Genomic DNA, 14,479 nt, shown 5'->3' with positions numbered 1-14,479 from the left:
TCATTTGTTCCCAATGTATTTCCGGTGCCTTCATGCACTCTTGTACCAAACGCACGTTCCTTCTGTATGCGGAGCCGATCATTTGCAATTGGGCTGTGCCGACAGATCAGGACGAGCTCTGTCGGCTCAAAAGCAGCGCAGGACCTGCAAGAACAACAGAAAGATTAGCATCCAGCGGGGGCTTCTTAGTGAGCCCAAGATCTCATCAAGAATCGGCTCCAGCAACAGGGCTGGGCGCATTGTTCCATTCTCTAACAACTCTCGGTGTAAACAAGTCCCTCCTGGTCTCTGCTTGAATTGCACTTTCCTGCGTTTGCTTTGGTGTAACTGGCTTCCCCTGCATGGGCGAATGTGAAGAAGATCCTTAGTAAGTCATTGAAGAAACCCGAGAAGAGGTCGGAGTGGTCCCTGTCGTTCATCAACGATCCAGTCAGGCAGTACTCCTCTGTAAAGCGCCGTTCGTTCACATCAATTGGGTTTTTTTTGCTTTCACTCGTGCAAGTAGTAAAAGCAGACGCCCCTATTCTGCTGTGACCCGGATTCGAACCGGGGTTGTTGCGGCCACAACGCAAAGTACTGACCACTATAGGATCACGGCGAGTTACCGATACACACGGGGCAGGGCGGAAAAGGCTGTGCTCTCTTCGTGTGACATAATTCGGGAAAGTCCTGACGTTGCATTTCAACTGAGCCCCAGTATACATCGACCCTTCGACACTCTGAGTGACAACTCTCTTGCGTGTTTTCTCATATTTATGTAGTTTGCTTGCATGATGCCCGGAACAGCAGGGTTGCGCACTCCCATATGGTCTAGCGGTTAGGATTCCTGGTTTTCACCCAGACGGCCCGTGTTCGACTCCCGGTATGGGAACGTGTCAATTTTGCCTCCTGCTTTCCAAAAGATCAGCACTGTGTACGAAGGAGCCGCATTAAAACTACTCAACGTGCAAATCGTGCGAGAAGAGGGGGCGCTTGTTTCCAGCCGAAACTTCTCGCGTGTGAGACGAGCTGACCATCGCTGCAGGAGGTGGGAGGGTCACTCTGGTAGACAGGGCTGACCTTCGGCAATAGGATTTATACTCTCCAAGATGATATTTGCACTTTCTGGAGAGGCGATTTTCTCCACTTCAGTAGCCCGATTTCGTCGATTGCGTGGAGAGGGCTGTAGAATGTGGCGCCGTCTTTCCTGCTCCGTCCATGACAGGCGTGCTGGTCTCTGGAGAGAGAGCACGGTCCATCAGCGCACCCCAATAAAGGCACTGGAAGCAGCTGAATCGCATTGGCGAAGCTCAGCGCTGGGCCGCTGGGCACATCTGACCACAGTTTCCGTAGTGTAGTGTTTATCACGTTCGCCTCACACGCGAAAGGTCCCCGGATCGAAACCGGGCGGAAACAGACCAGACTTCTTCTGTCGCCACGCACAAAAGGGGATTGGGGATTCGCCTAGCGCTGTGATCGAACAGACCCACTCACCTCTTAGTGTGGCGGGATCTGCACAGTGCATGTCGCAGCGCATCCTGCTTTCACTTCAATGCGCGTCCTGATGTACCCCGGTCTCCCGCGTGACAGGTGGGGACAGGTGACAGGTCCACGTGACAGGTCCTATACTAACGAGGAAGACATCTCTCTCTCCGACCCCCGGCATCGTGTCCCGACCCACCGTGCTGGAAGCCGACTCGTGCTGTGATTCCTTTACGGAGCAGAAATGACAACCGAGGAGCCGAGAGATCATTTCAGCATTTCGCGTCTGAACGGAAAACACAAACGACCAACTCAGAATGATTTGCCTTTGACGCTTATCAAAGCGTTTTTTGTGCATCGAACAGACCCACTCACCTCTTAGTGTGGCGGGATCTGCACAGTGCATGTCGCAGCGCTCCCTGCTTTCACTTCAATGTGCTTCCTGATGTCGAGTCGTGTGCCGTGCGGAGGCTCTGAAAGCGAGAGCAATGAAAAGGTGCACGACGTTGTGTTAGAAAACAGAGAAGTGAAAGGCAGTCCTTTCTCTAAGGAGGTAAAAGAAAAGCTACTCCCCGTCAGGGAATCGAACCCTGGTCTCCCACGTGACAGGCGGGGATACTTGCCACTATACTAACGAGGAAGACATCGCACGCTCCGACCCCCGGCATCGTGTCCCGACCCAGCGTGCTGGAAGGCGACGCGTGCTGTGATTCCTTTACAGAGCAGAAATGACAACCGAGGAGCCGAGAGATCATTTCAGCATTTCGCGTCTGAACGGAAAACACAAACGACCAACTCGGAATGACTTGCCTTTGACGCTTATATACCTCTTAGTGTGGCGGGATCTGCACAGTGCATGTCGCAGCGCTCCCTGCTTTCACTTCAATGTGCTTCCTGATGTCGAGTCGTGTGCCGTGCGGAGGCTCTGAAAGCGAGAGCAATGAAAAGGTGCACGACGCTGTGAAATAAACATTAATAAACGCATATATAACGTCGAAAACACATCTAACACTAGGAGTATACGGCACTCTGCACAGTGTACGAAGTAAATTATTTTCGCAGTAATTAATTATATTTACTATATTTATTATACACGTGTAAATTAATTACTGCGAAAATAATTTACTTCGTACACTGTGCAGAGTGCCGTATACTCCTAGTGTTAGATGTGTTTTCGACGTTATATATGCATTTATTAATGTCGTCGATTTTACGGTTGCAATTCGACGTTGATTATACGTCGAGGCGACGTATATATACGTATAGCCGTATTTTCGCCGTGAATATACGTATATTCGACGAATCAATGCCCACAGCTTGGCATACAAGGGTTTTGCGGAGGGGTCTTGCCACCTGCCTGAAAAAAAAACAGTAAAATGTTTGAGTGCCTATAGAGTTTCTATTTTTATTTTCTTGAGAAAAGTTGATACCATTTCCTGGAAACCCCGTCCCCCATCAGTGCGCGGTGCCCGGGGAAAAATCTGTAGGGGGGCGTCTGAAATTCTGAGCGGGGGTGATATTTCGGTTGAAACGGAGCTGTACGGTGCAGCTACCCAAATGAAATCTCGCAGCTATGCCATTGATTAGTGCTTCATGATAGAAGATATCGACTAGCAATCTGGTATTTGCGATGAAGTTCAGTTTCACATTTTTCGTCACTCTCACTGGAGAGTATTGCCTGGAGCGAAAAGTACCATAAGCGTTCATTTTTGCAGCTACATGGACGTTCTGAATCGTTAAGAAAAAATGTTGTAAAACCAACAGAAAGCACAGAGTGCTATAACTAGTCCTAGTTATATAACGATTTTAAGTATAATGATAAACTACTGCAAGGAATCGGCCCACCTGAGCAAACAGGATCGTAATGTTGACACTCAATAACGACACTGATATGTGCAGTTCCTGGACGGATAGCCCTCCTGCCCATCAAACAGACTGAGTGACTGTTCGTGTCATTTAGTGTTGTCTGACCATTGACAAAGTACAACTATTTTTTTAGGGCGCAAATTAAGTTAGGTAAATCTTTTTGCCCAAAACTGAAGGGGCAACATTCCCCCCTCCCCCCGTGATGCCAGGCCTGTCCCCAGCCTATTCCATAATGTCATTATATATAATACCATACAACAGTGACCGATCCTTACTAACTACATGTGTTAAAATTGCACATCAGCTCATAGCAGGGGGCACATAGCCGCGATGTATTATCAATGTTATATTTCAACCATAATATCGACAACATTAATAAACGCATACGTTGAGAAAATATCGAACCCAGCATATTTTCCGGTTATATACCACAATGCATTGCTAGTATTCGTTGGTCACCATTTTGGACACGTTTTTCAAACGTAGAAGTATATCCGCAAATATCTCAGCAATCCTCTTTTGACGAGTAAGTATGAACAATAATAATACTATCTGAATACATACAGATCTTTCTTAATATTATTTTGATTAAAATAGTACGTGAATAAGCAAAAAATGGCACATAAAATAGTGTGAATGGGGAAGATGACACAAAATCGTTTTGCCGTTTCTCTATTCTTATTCTATGTTGTACTTTCAAACTTTGGGTACTCTTTAATTAGGACAGACTTTATTGCTCAACTGCTATGATGCAAGCCAAATTTTATACATTTATTTCAGTTTTGAGCTTAGTAAACCGTTCATTTTTTAGATTATACTAAAGAAGATATTAATCATCATTTATTTGGGAAGTAATATTATATAATTTTCTATACTATTTGCAATAGTATAAATGTGTTATACACTATCAGGGGCTGCTTTTTTGTGCACCTCATCTACAACAAGGGTTTTTTTCATTTATGTTTGTGGACCTTCACCATTTGAGGAAGTGAGTTAGATAAGAAAGTTACAGGTATGGTGAGCAATGACTGACAAAGGCACGTACTGCGTATTCCTTACAGAAGAGTAAGCAATTTGTTCTAAAAAACACCGGCTAAAGTCAAACATCGTTAGCAATCTTATTACTTAAATAGAATTAACATCAATAAACTGTAAGGTGCTGGTACATGCGAGTAGATTTGATCTTCTATTAAACAAAAATGCAATTACAGCTCTAAAAAGGTCAACCTACACTTCTGTAACAGATCTGTTCAGGTCATCGCTGTTCCTCTGACCTTGTGAGTCTTTGGAATTTTAAAAGTGTATTTTGCTTGCCTTTCATGTGGTCTGTGTACAAGTCACTGTGGCGTATGCGGTCCTACACAGCCTTGCTATAGACGTGACGAGCCTCCGCTATGTTGCAATGGAGAACAGGTTCAGTATGGAGCTGCCGAGAAAATTCAGCTGGAAAGCTCGTTGCAGAAAAGCATCGTTATCTGCGTCCAGCTGCAAAGCGTCACTCGTGGGTGCTGAAGAATCGATTTCCAAGGCAGTGGGTCTAGGCGATTTAGAGTGTTAAAGGTCTCATTTATTTGGGAAGTAATATTATATAATTTTCTCCTAGCTGCGGTGCTGAAGTCCCACCCTACATCAACAGAAAAAGAAATAAAGGAGCATGCAATGTGTTACTTGAAGAATGCATATGCAAGGCAGGGGGCCAGGAGATCTGGACACTGAAAATAATAGGTTTTTGGTTCTAACTGTTAGGACAATTAGACAGGGTTTGCAAATAGTGGAAAAAAATCATCTTAGCTTCCATTGTAATATTTTTTTTTCTTGGAAATATAGAAGTTGTACATTTTAAAGTGTATATTTGAATCAAAATGTGGTTTTGAGTTAGTGTGTTAATGTAATTAGTTTTGTGTTTGTCATTACTATACTGTATATTGCCATGTTACCAGAATTTGTAGCTGAAGTTTAAGACTAGTTGTGTTTTTTATGATTATTGCCCATATGTTGATTGTTGATTGATTGTATACAATGTATAATTTGAAATACATATGTTTCAGGTGTGAATGTGTATTTTCAGAATACATTTCTAAATCTAATCATTGGCTTGGTTTACTTGTTTCTACACCTATAAAATCTATCTTTGATGTATAATAGACCTCTAACCATATACGTATAACAGACCTCTAACCATATACATATAATAGACCTCTAAAGTTATACGTATAATAGACCTCTAAAGTTATACGTATAATAGACCTCTAACCATATACGTATAATAGTCCTCTAAAGTTATCCGTATAATAGACCTCTAAAGTTATCCGGAACTCCAACCATATATGTATAATAGTCCTCTAAATTTATCTGTATAATAGAACTCCAACCATTTATGTATAATGAATGTCTAAACATAGACGTATAATTGACGTATAACTTTAGACGTATATTAGAATTTCATTCTAGACTAATTGTAGACCACATTTAGACGTATAAGGTATGCGTTTAATAGACGTATATTATATTATATTATATCATTCCCAAACGCGAATCTCCTGTTTTAGAAATGCTTTGGGCGGCGTGAAGTGAAAATAAGAAGTGGGCTCCAGATGCACATGGAAGCAATCAAGTGTTTCATCCGAGCTGTTTCAAAGACTGCCCAAGAGCTTTCCTTTCACAGAGGCGCAACGATTAATGATGGGGGTGCACCCTTCAATGCGCCTTACGACTCTAGGGAGTGATTGAGACGATTCGTAGCGTGTGCTCATTTCTCTCCATTCCCCGTGTTGCAGTGGTAGGATGACGTAAATTACTGCTTCGACACGTAACGGCATTATAATCACGTGCAGGAGCTGAGGGCTTTAGTTTTGTTTCGTTTTCCATGGCGTTCGTAAGCGCGCAAATCAAAGGCAAGTCCTGCGTCTAACACGAACGTAAATGCTTTTGAAAGTGCAGTGTGGTGCAGCTTGTAAAATCCTTGTCCACATTTGTGGTTTGTTGATGTTTGTTCTGTCTGCCAAAGTTGCATTTTGACATCCGGACGGGGAGACTTTATCATTTGAACGTGAAGCCAGCCTTAAACCCTCTGAGGCGTGTTTGTCTGCCGGCACGTATCTTGTGAAAGGTATTTTTTTTTAACGGAGAGCGACTTTGAAAAAGTTTCCGCAGCCACCTCGCACTGCGTTGAAATCCGTTGGGGACTCCCCGCGCAGGTTCGAAACCTGCCGACTCCGGCATCTGCCGCACGTTGCCTTGTGCCTGCGCGGTAAAGGTGAAGTGCCGCTTCTCCTCTCCTAGTACTATAAAAACGCTAAATCGCTTGGCCCCGCTGCCATGGAAATCAGTTCTTCAGATAACCACACACTTTGCGTTCGCACCTCTGGTGCTCTACTTATGCCTTTGAAAACCTAATGAATAAAGCTGAAAGAACCGACACAATATGTAGGTGCTCATAAAGCACGCAGTAAAGAACTGTTAACAGCAAGGGTTTCAGTGGGTTAACTGAGGAGAAGGCATGATCGCTAATTGTTTACTTTTTATTTGGTGTTAGAAACACTCTTACTGTGCATGACGTGCAACAAATGTAGCCACAGAAATTGCATCACGCTTTCATGTATGCTATTGCAGACACCAACGTTGCCTAGATAGAAAACCGAAATAGCCGTGGGTTTGCTTGCTGGTCTGAAGGATCTCTCTTCGAATCTCTATCATTTGTCAATGGAAGTAAAAGGCGCTGCAATCTCATACGTTCAGAATCAAAACCGCAGCTGTTGTTCGACTTTATTTCTTGACTAATTACAACTGAGTGTCACATGAGCAGTTACATAAACTTGTCTGGTATATTTGAACACAAATGCCGTTCTTCAATTAAAACTAACAGTACATTGTCAGGGACATTCAGTTCTATACAAACAAGAGACAGACAAGAGAATATTTCTACCTTTCATGTGGACTACGTGTTGACTTACTGATCGGAATAATAAGAAGACAGAACAAAAAAAGGCACCGCTGGTATTCGGACCCAGGATCTCCTGTTTACTAGACAGGCGCTTTAACCAACTAAGCCACGGCGCCCCGGGAGCGCTGTCCTTTTGCAGCCACTTGGACACACCACTCAGACACATCTGCATTCGGTGTGTGCTCCGCCTGCTCGCTGAGCAAGTTGCCACCTTTACATACAATAGCAACATCGACAACAAGAGAAAGGATGAGAAATGGCTTTTATCTGGAACTTTTCATGTCCAAGGAACTCAATGTGCTTTCTGTGTACAACAGGGCCACTGAACTCCATACTGGCCACTGAACCACAGCAGTGGCTTGCTGGCTTGATGTCTCCCAAGGAAAATGTTGAAATTGCATGTGGAACAGGAAAATGACTCTCAGGTGCCCATTGCTCATTTTCAGACACATTTATGCAATACTTTCACCATGCGTTGAGCAATAGGGATTAAAGATAGCAGAGGTAAGGTTTAAAAGTGATTCTGAGGTGCAACACATCAGCGATACAGCTAGGCATCTGAAATGCGGGGTTTGAGAGCCCTTCAGGGAACACCGTACCCTAAAGGTACCAGAAGTCCACTAGTATAAGCATTAAGTCACTGTCACCCCTGTTACAATGTGATTGCTACATATCTTCATTTCTTTGGTTTTTAAGGAGTAAGAGTGAAGGGGGTCTAAATCTGCGATCCAGTGTGTTGAAGTATTTCACAACACTACCTGTAGCCCGTCTGAAAATAAATCCTCATTCTGATTATTGCCCTGGGCATGTACCAATAAATTACTGAGCATATATATATCTCACTGTGTTGAAGCTAGAGACCTGTATGTAATAATATGATGCTAAAATGTTATTTTCACATATATTAATGTAATAAATGATTGCTTATGCTTTATAAACAAACCTAATTAAAATAAAAGCTTAAGTTTTGTATTTATCTTGTACCATAGAACATGATTTTCTTTGTATTTCAAGCCAACAAAGTGTCCAAATGACGCACTACATGATATAAGGAAGATTATCACATGCATATCGGTATTATCTTTCTTATGAAAATGCATTCCTTTCATTACCTTTTACTTTTTAAAATGAACTCAAATTGTGTATAATGTAATAATTTAAGTAGAATAGATTCTAATAATATAATGATCCAGTGTGTTGCACTACTTCACTGCTTCACTGCTCTATGCCGTCTGGAAATAAATCCTCAGACTGCTTACTGCCCTGGGCATGTACCAATAAATTACAGGAGCACATCTATATATCACTGCGTTGAAGCAGGAGACACACAATCACTGCAAGCACATCCTAAATACAGTGTTCCATCACCTTTGACCTCATCCAGAACATATCATTTCTTGAAAGGGATTGCTGTCCGAATGCACATCTGAATCCCAAACAGAATCTCTAGTAATATACGATCGTTTGTGAAACATGCAAATGACTGTCTCAGGGGCCCATTCCTCATTGTCAGACACATGTATGCAATGCTTTCACCGTGCATTGAGCAATAGGGATTAAAGACGCCACAGGTAAGGTTAGATGTCATGTTCTATGATCATTTCTTTCAGCATTAGGGACTAAATATACTAAACGTATGATGCTAAAATGTTATTTTCACATATATTAATGTAATAAATGATTGCTTATGCTTTATAATCAAATCTAATTAAAATAAAAGCTTAAGTTTTGTATTTATCTTGTACCATAGAACATGATTTTCTTTGTATTTCAAGCCCACAAAGTGTCCAAATGTTCTATGATCATTTCTTTCAGCATTAGGGACTAAATATACCAAACGTATGATGCTAAAATCCTGAAAAAAGGATGTGCTCCATCTTGTCAGTAGATTGGATTCCAAAACTGATTTGGGTCAATATACATTATCTTTGAAGATAAGGTACAGTCTACTGTAGGGAACCATCAACTTAGAAAGCATTGGCCTTCCCTGGGGGTCAGGTAGGTGCAAAAGATAAACCTTTATCCTATCTTTATATTAAGATAAGTGGCCAAGCAGTATTTTTCCAAGTTTCACCAAGCTCATCATGTTGCCATAGTAGACAAAGTTCTATAAAATGTTAAATAACTTTTAAAAAAAGCATCTTGGTCTTTCAGTACTGTACAAGGTGAATTAAACTGTCCCTGGTAATAAAAAGTAATTAGAAGCATCCCAGAAACTTTATCTCTAGAAACATTAGCTGTTTTATATCATGTAATTTAGTGTGATGTTGTCAGAATTCAAGGACATTATCACACACAGAAATTGGTTCAGTTAAATCTAAAAAACACAGCTAAACATGGGTTTAAATGTAAAATAGAAGTCTTACCTCTTGTCAAAAGATTTAATTCAAGAAGCGATGTAATAAATGATTGCTTATGCTTTATAAACAAATCTAATTAAAATAAAAGCTTAAGTTTGGTATTTATCTTGTACCATAGAACATGATTTTCTTTGTATTTCAAGCCCACAAAATGTCCAAATGACGCACTACATGATATAAGGAAGATTATCACATGCATATCGGTTTTATCTTTCTTATGAAAATGCATTCCTTTCATTACCTTTTACTTTTTAAAATGAACTCAAATTGTGTATAATGTAATAATTTAAGTAGAATAGATTCAGGTAGGAAATATAGAGTCATGACGTTTATGGCTGACATCATTTCACATGGGTGAATTTTAAGCTAAGAAACAAAAACATTTACAATGAAGATACCATTGCTTAATTTTTAATGCCTTTAAAAAATAAATACCTCCTGAGAATAATTTGCCACTCCCAGATCCTTGGTAAGGTACTGTTTGAATCCAATCAGGAGAGGAGCATCCAGGGAGTGCTTTCTATAGAGTCCAGCTTGGGCCACTCTCTTCCGGCCTGCTGATACTTTTTAACTACTCAGGGCCTGTAAGGATATAAAACACCGGTTTAAACATTTTATACCTATAAGACAAATTAGAATTTTAGTAAAAAATAGATACATCTGAAAAATAAAAAGTCTTACTGCTGATAGAGTTCTTCAGAGCTCACATCTTCCCCTTCCTTATCCGCTTCTGTTTCAGTTTCTAGAGCAGCCTCTGGCATCTCTTCCTCCTGGACAGCGGCCTCTTGCTCAGGGCCGCTGGAATGCAGGTAGATTCTTTTCAACATGCTTTTACATAATATGTTGTAACAATGATTTCAAAAAGAAACTACAGAAGCCTTACAGATTAAAAATATCTCACCTTGTGCTCATTTCCCTCTATTCCCCGTGTTGCAGTGGTGGGATGACGTAAATTACTGCTTCGACACGTAACGGCATTATAATCAAGTGCAGGAGCTGAGGGCTTTAGTTTTGTTTCGTTTTCCATGGCGTTCGTAAGCGCGCAAATCAAAGGCAATTCCTGCGTCTAACAGGAATGTAAATGCTTTTGAAAGTGCAGTGTGGTGCTGCTTGTAAAATCCTTGTCCACATTTGTGGTTTGTTGATGTTTTTTCTGTCTGCCAAAGTTGCATTTTGACATCTGGACGGGGAGACTTTATCATTTGAACGTGAAGCCAACCTTAAACCCTCTGAGGCGTGTCTGTCTGCCGGCACGTATTTTGTGAAAGGTATTTTTTTTTTTAACGGAGAGCGACTTTGAAAAAGTTTCCGCAGCCACCTCGCACTCCGTGTTAGATTATAGGAGGAATGCGGCAGCGGCGAGCTCGCTGTAGTCGTGGCCGAGTGGTTAAGGCGATGGACTCGAAATCCATTGGGGACTCCCCGCGCGGGTTCGAATCCTACCGACTACGGCGTCTGCCGCACGTCGCTTTGTGCCTGCGCTGAAAAGGCGTAGTGCCGCTTCTCCTTTCCTCGTGCTATAAAAACGCTAAATCGCTTGTCCCCGCTGCCATGGAAATCAATTCTTCAGGTAACCACACACTTTGCGTTCGCACCTCTGGTGCTCTACTTATGCCTTTGAAAACCTAATGAATAAAGCTGAAAGAACCGACACGATATGTAGGTGCTCGTAAAGCACGCAGTAAAGAACTGTTAACAGCAAGGTTTCAGTGGGTTAACTGAGGAGAAGGCGTGATCGCTAATTGTTGACTTTGTATTTGGTGTTAGAAACACTCTTACTGTGCATGACGTGCAACAAATGTAGCCACAGAAATGGCATCACGCTTTCATGTATGCTATTGCAGACACCAACGTTGCCTAGATAGAAAACCGAAATAGCCGTGGGTTTGCTTGCTGGTCTGAAGGATCTCTCTTCGAATATCTATCATTTGTCAATGGAAGTAAAAGGCGCTGCAATCTCATACGTTCAGAATCAAACTCGCAGCTGTTGTTCGACTTTATTTCTTGACTAATTACAACTGTGTTGCATGAGCAGTTACGTAAACTTGTCTGGTATATTTGAACACAGATGCCGTTCTTCAATTAAAACTAACAGTACATTGTCAGGGACATTCAGTTCTATAAAAACAAGAGACAGACAAGAGAATATTCTACCTTTCATGTGGACTACGTGTTGACTTACTGATCGGAATAATTGAAAAGTTCGGGTCATAGCCGATGCAGTGCGTGCTAATTAGAACAACAGCAACGCTGAGCTCTCAGCACCGTACTGAGCCCAGGTGTTTTTCTAAAGCTGTCAGGTGCAGTTCATTTACAGTACGCCCCGTGTCTCAACGGTAGGACGGAGTCAAATACTGCCTCGACACGCAACAGCATTATAATAAACCGCAGGACTTGAGGGCTGTTCTCTTTGAATGTTCCAAGGCATTCGTAAGAGCGTAGGTCAAGGGCCATTCGTGCATCTCCTGTAACTCGAGTAAAAATGCTATTCAAAGTGCAGTGACTGAAATCGTCGTCCACATGTCTCCGTTGTTGATTTCTTTCTGTCTAAGAAAGTTCTATTTTCATGTCCGAACTGGGAGACTTTATCATTCCAACTTGAAGCCACCCTTAAGTACTCTGAGGTGTGTGTCTGCTTACACGTATGGCGTAAAAGGTTTCTTAAACGGAGAGCGAACTTGAAAAAAGTTGCCGCCGCCTCGCACTCCCTGTTCGATTGTAGCAAGAAGCCAACAGCTGGTGTATTTACTGTAATCGTGGCCGAGTGGTTAAGGCAACAAACTTGAAATCTGTTTGGGTCTTTCTGCGCAGGTTCAAATCCTGCCGACTACGGTGTCCTTTGCATTTGCTCTCGTGCGTGCATGAAAAAGGACCAGCGCTGTTTTGTTTTCGCTGGGACCTTTAACACTCTAAATCGCCTAGACCCACTGCCTTGGAAATCGATTCTTCAGCACCCACGAGTGACGCTTTGCAGCTGGACGCAGATAACGATGCTTTTCTGCAACGAGCTTTCCAGCTGAATTTTCTCGGCAGCTCCATACTGAACCTGTTCTCCATTGCAACATAGCGGAGGCTCGTCACGTCTATAGCAAGGCTGTGTAGGACCGCATACGCCACAGTGACTTGTACACAGACCACATGAAAGGCAAGCAAAATACACTTTTAAAATTCCAAAGACTCACAAGGTCAGAGGAACAGCGATGACCTGAACAGATCTGTTACAGAAGTGTAGGTTGACCTTTTTAGAGCTGTAATTGCATTTTTGTTTAATAGAAGATCAAATCTACTCGCATGTACCAGCACCTTACAGTTTATTGATGTTAATTCTATTTAAGTAATAAGATTGCTAACGATGTTTGACTTTAGCCGGTGTTTTTTAGAACAAATTGCTTACTCTTCTGTAAGGAATACGCAGTACGTGCCTTTGTCAGTCATTGCTCACCATACCTGTAACTTTCTTATCTAACTCACTTCCTCAAATGGTGAAGGTCCACAAACATAAATGAAAAAAACCCTTGTTGTAGATGAGGTGCACAAAAAAGCAGCCCCTGATAGTGTATAACACATTTATACTATTGCAAATAGTATAGAAAATTATATAATATTACTTCCCAAATAAATGATGATTAATATCTTCTTTAGTATAATCTAAAAAATGAACGGTTTACTAAGCTCAAAACTGAAATAAATGTATCAAATTTGGCTTGCATCATAGCAGTTGAGCAATAAAGTCTGTCCTAATTAAAGAGTACCCAAAGTTTGAAAGTACAACATAGAATAAGAATAGAGAAACGGCAAAACGATTTTGTGTCATCTTCCCCATTCACACTATTTTATGTGCCATTTTTTGCTTATTCACGTACTATTTTAATCAAAATAATATTAAGAAAGATCTGTATGTATTCAGATAGTATTATTATTGTTCATACTTGCTCGTCAAAAGAGGATTGCTGAGATATTTGCGGATATACTTCTACGTTTGAAAAACGTGTACAAAATGGTGACCAACGAATACTAGCAATGCATTGTGGTATATAACCGGAAAATATGCTGGGTTCGATATTTTCTCAATGTATGCGTTTATTAATGTTGTCGATATAATGGTTGAAATTTAACATTGATAATACATCGCGGCTATGTGCCCCCTGCTATGAGCTGATGTGCAATTTTAACACATGCAGTTAGTAAGGATCGGTCACTGTTGTATGGTATTATATACAGTATAATGACATTATGGAATAGGATGGGGACAGGCCTGGCATCACGGGGGGAGGGAGGAATGTCGCCCCTTCAGTTTTGGGCAAAAAGATTTACCTAACTTAATTTGCGCCCTAAAAAAATAGTTGTACTTTGTCAATGGTCAGACAACACTAAATGACACGAACAGTCACTCAGTCTGTTTGATGGGCAGGAGGGCTATCCGTCCAGGAACTGCACATATCAGTGTCGTTATTGAGTGTCAACATTACGATCCTGTTTGCTCAGGTGGACCGATTCCTTGCAGTAGTTTATCATTATACTTAAAATCATTATATAACTAGGACTAGTTATAGCAGTCTGTGCTTTCTGTTGGTTTTACAACATTTTTTTCTTAACGATTCAGAACGTCCATGTAGCTGCAAGAATGAACGCTTATGGTACTTTTCGCTCCAGGCAATACAAACCGTGAGAGTGACGAAAAATGTGAAACTGAACTTCATCGCAAATACCAGATTGCTAGTCGTTATTTTCTATCATGAAGCACTAATCAATGGCATAGCTGCGAGATTTCATCTGGGTAGCTGCACCATACAGCTCCGTTTCAACTGAAATATCACCCCCCCTCAGAATTTCAGAAGCACCCCTACAG

The 14,479-nt window shown here is 41.6% G+C and overlaps 3 non-coding genes across 3 annotated transcripts; all 3 read left to right on the top strand.

Annotated features, from left to right (window-relative positions):
* The first annotated feature begins 799 nt into the window (after window positions 1-799).
* On the top strand, window positions 800-871 carry trnae-uuc (transfer RNA glutamic acid (anticodon UUC)). The gene has a single exon. It is a non-coding gene; the product is annotated as a tRNA-Glu (tRNA).
* Window positions 872-10,999: 10,128 nt separating this feature from the next.
* trnas-cga (transfer RNA serine (anticodon CGA)) lies at window positions 11,000-11,081 on the top strand. The gene has a single exon. It is a non-coding gene; the product is annotated as a tRNA-Ser (tRNA).
* A 1,299-nt stretch (window positions 11,082-12,380) lies between these two features.
* trnas-uga (transfer RNA serine (anticodon UGA)) lies at window positions 12,381-12,462 on the top strand. The gene has a single exon. It is a non-coding gene; the product is annotated as a tRNA-Ser (tRNA).
* The last annotated feature ends 2,017 nt before the right edge of the window (window positions 12,463-14,479 follow it).

This window comes from Lepisosteus platostomus, unplaced genomic scaffold (genome assembly GCF_059453375.1).
Source record: "Lepisosteus platostomus isolate fLepPlt1 unplaced genomic scaffold, fLepPlt1.hap1 Scaffold_40_H1, whole genome shotgun sequence".
Taxonomy (NCBI): Eukaryota; Metazoa; Chordata; class Actinopteri; order Semionotiformes; family Lepisosteidae; genus Lepisosteus; species Lepisosteus platostomus.
Note: the sequence above shows the minus strand (reverse complement) of the source record. Positions and strands in the feature narration are given on the sequence as shown.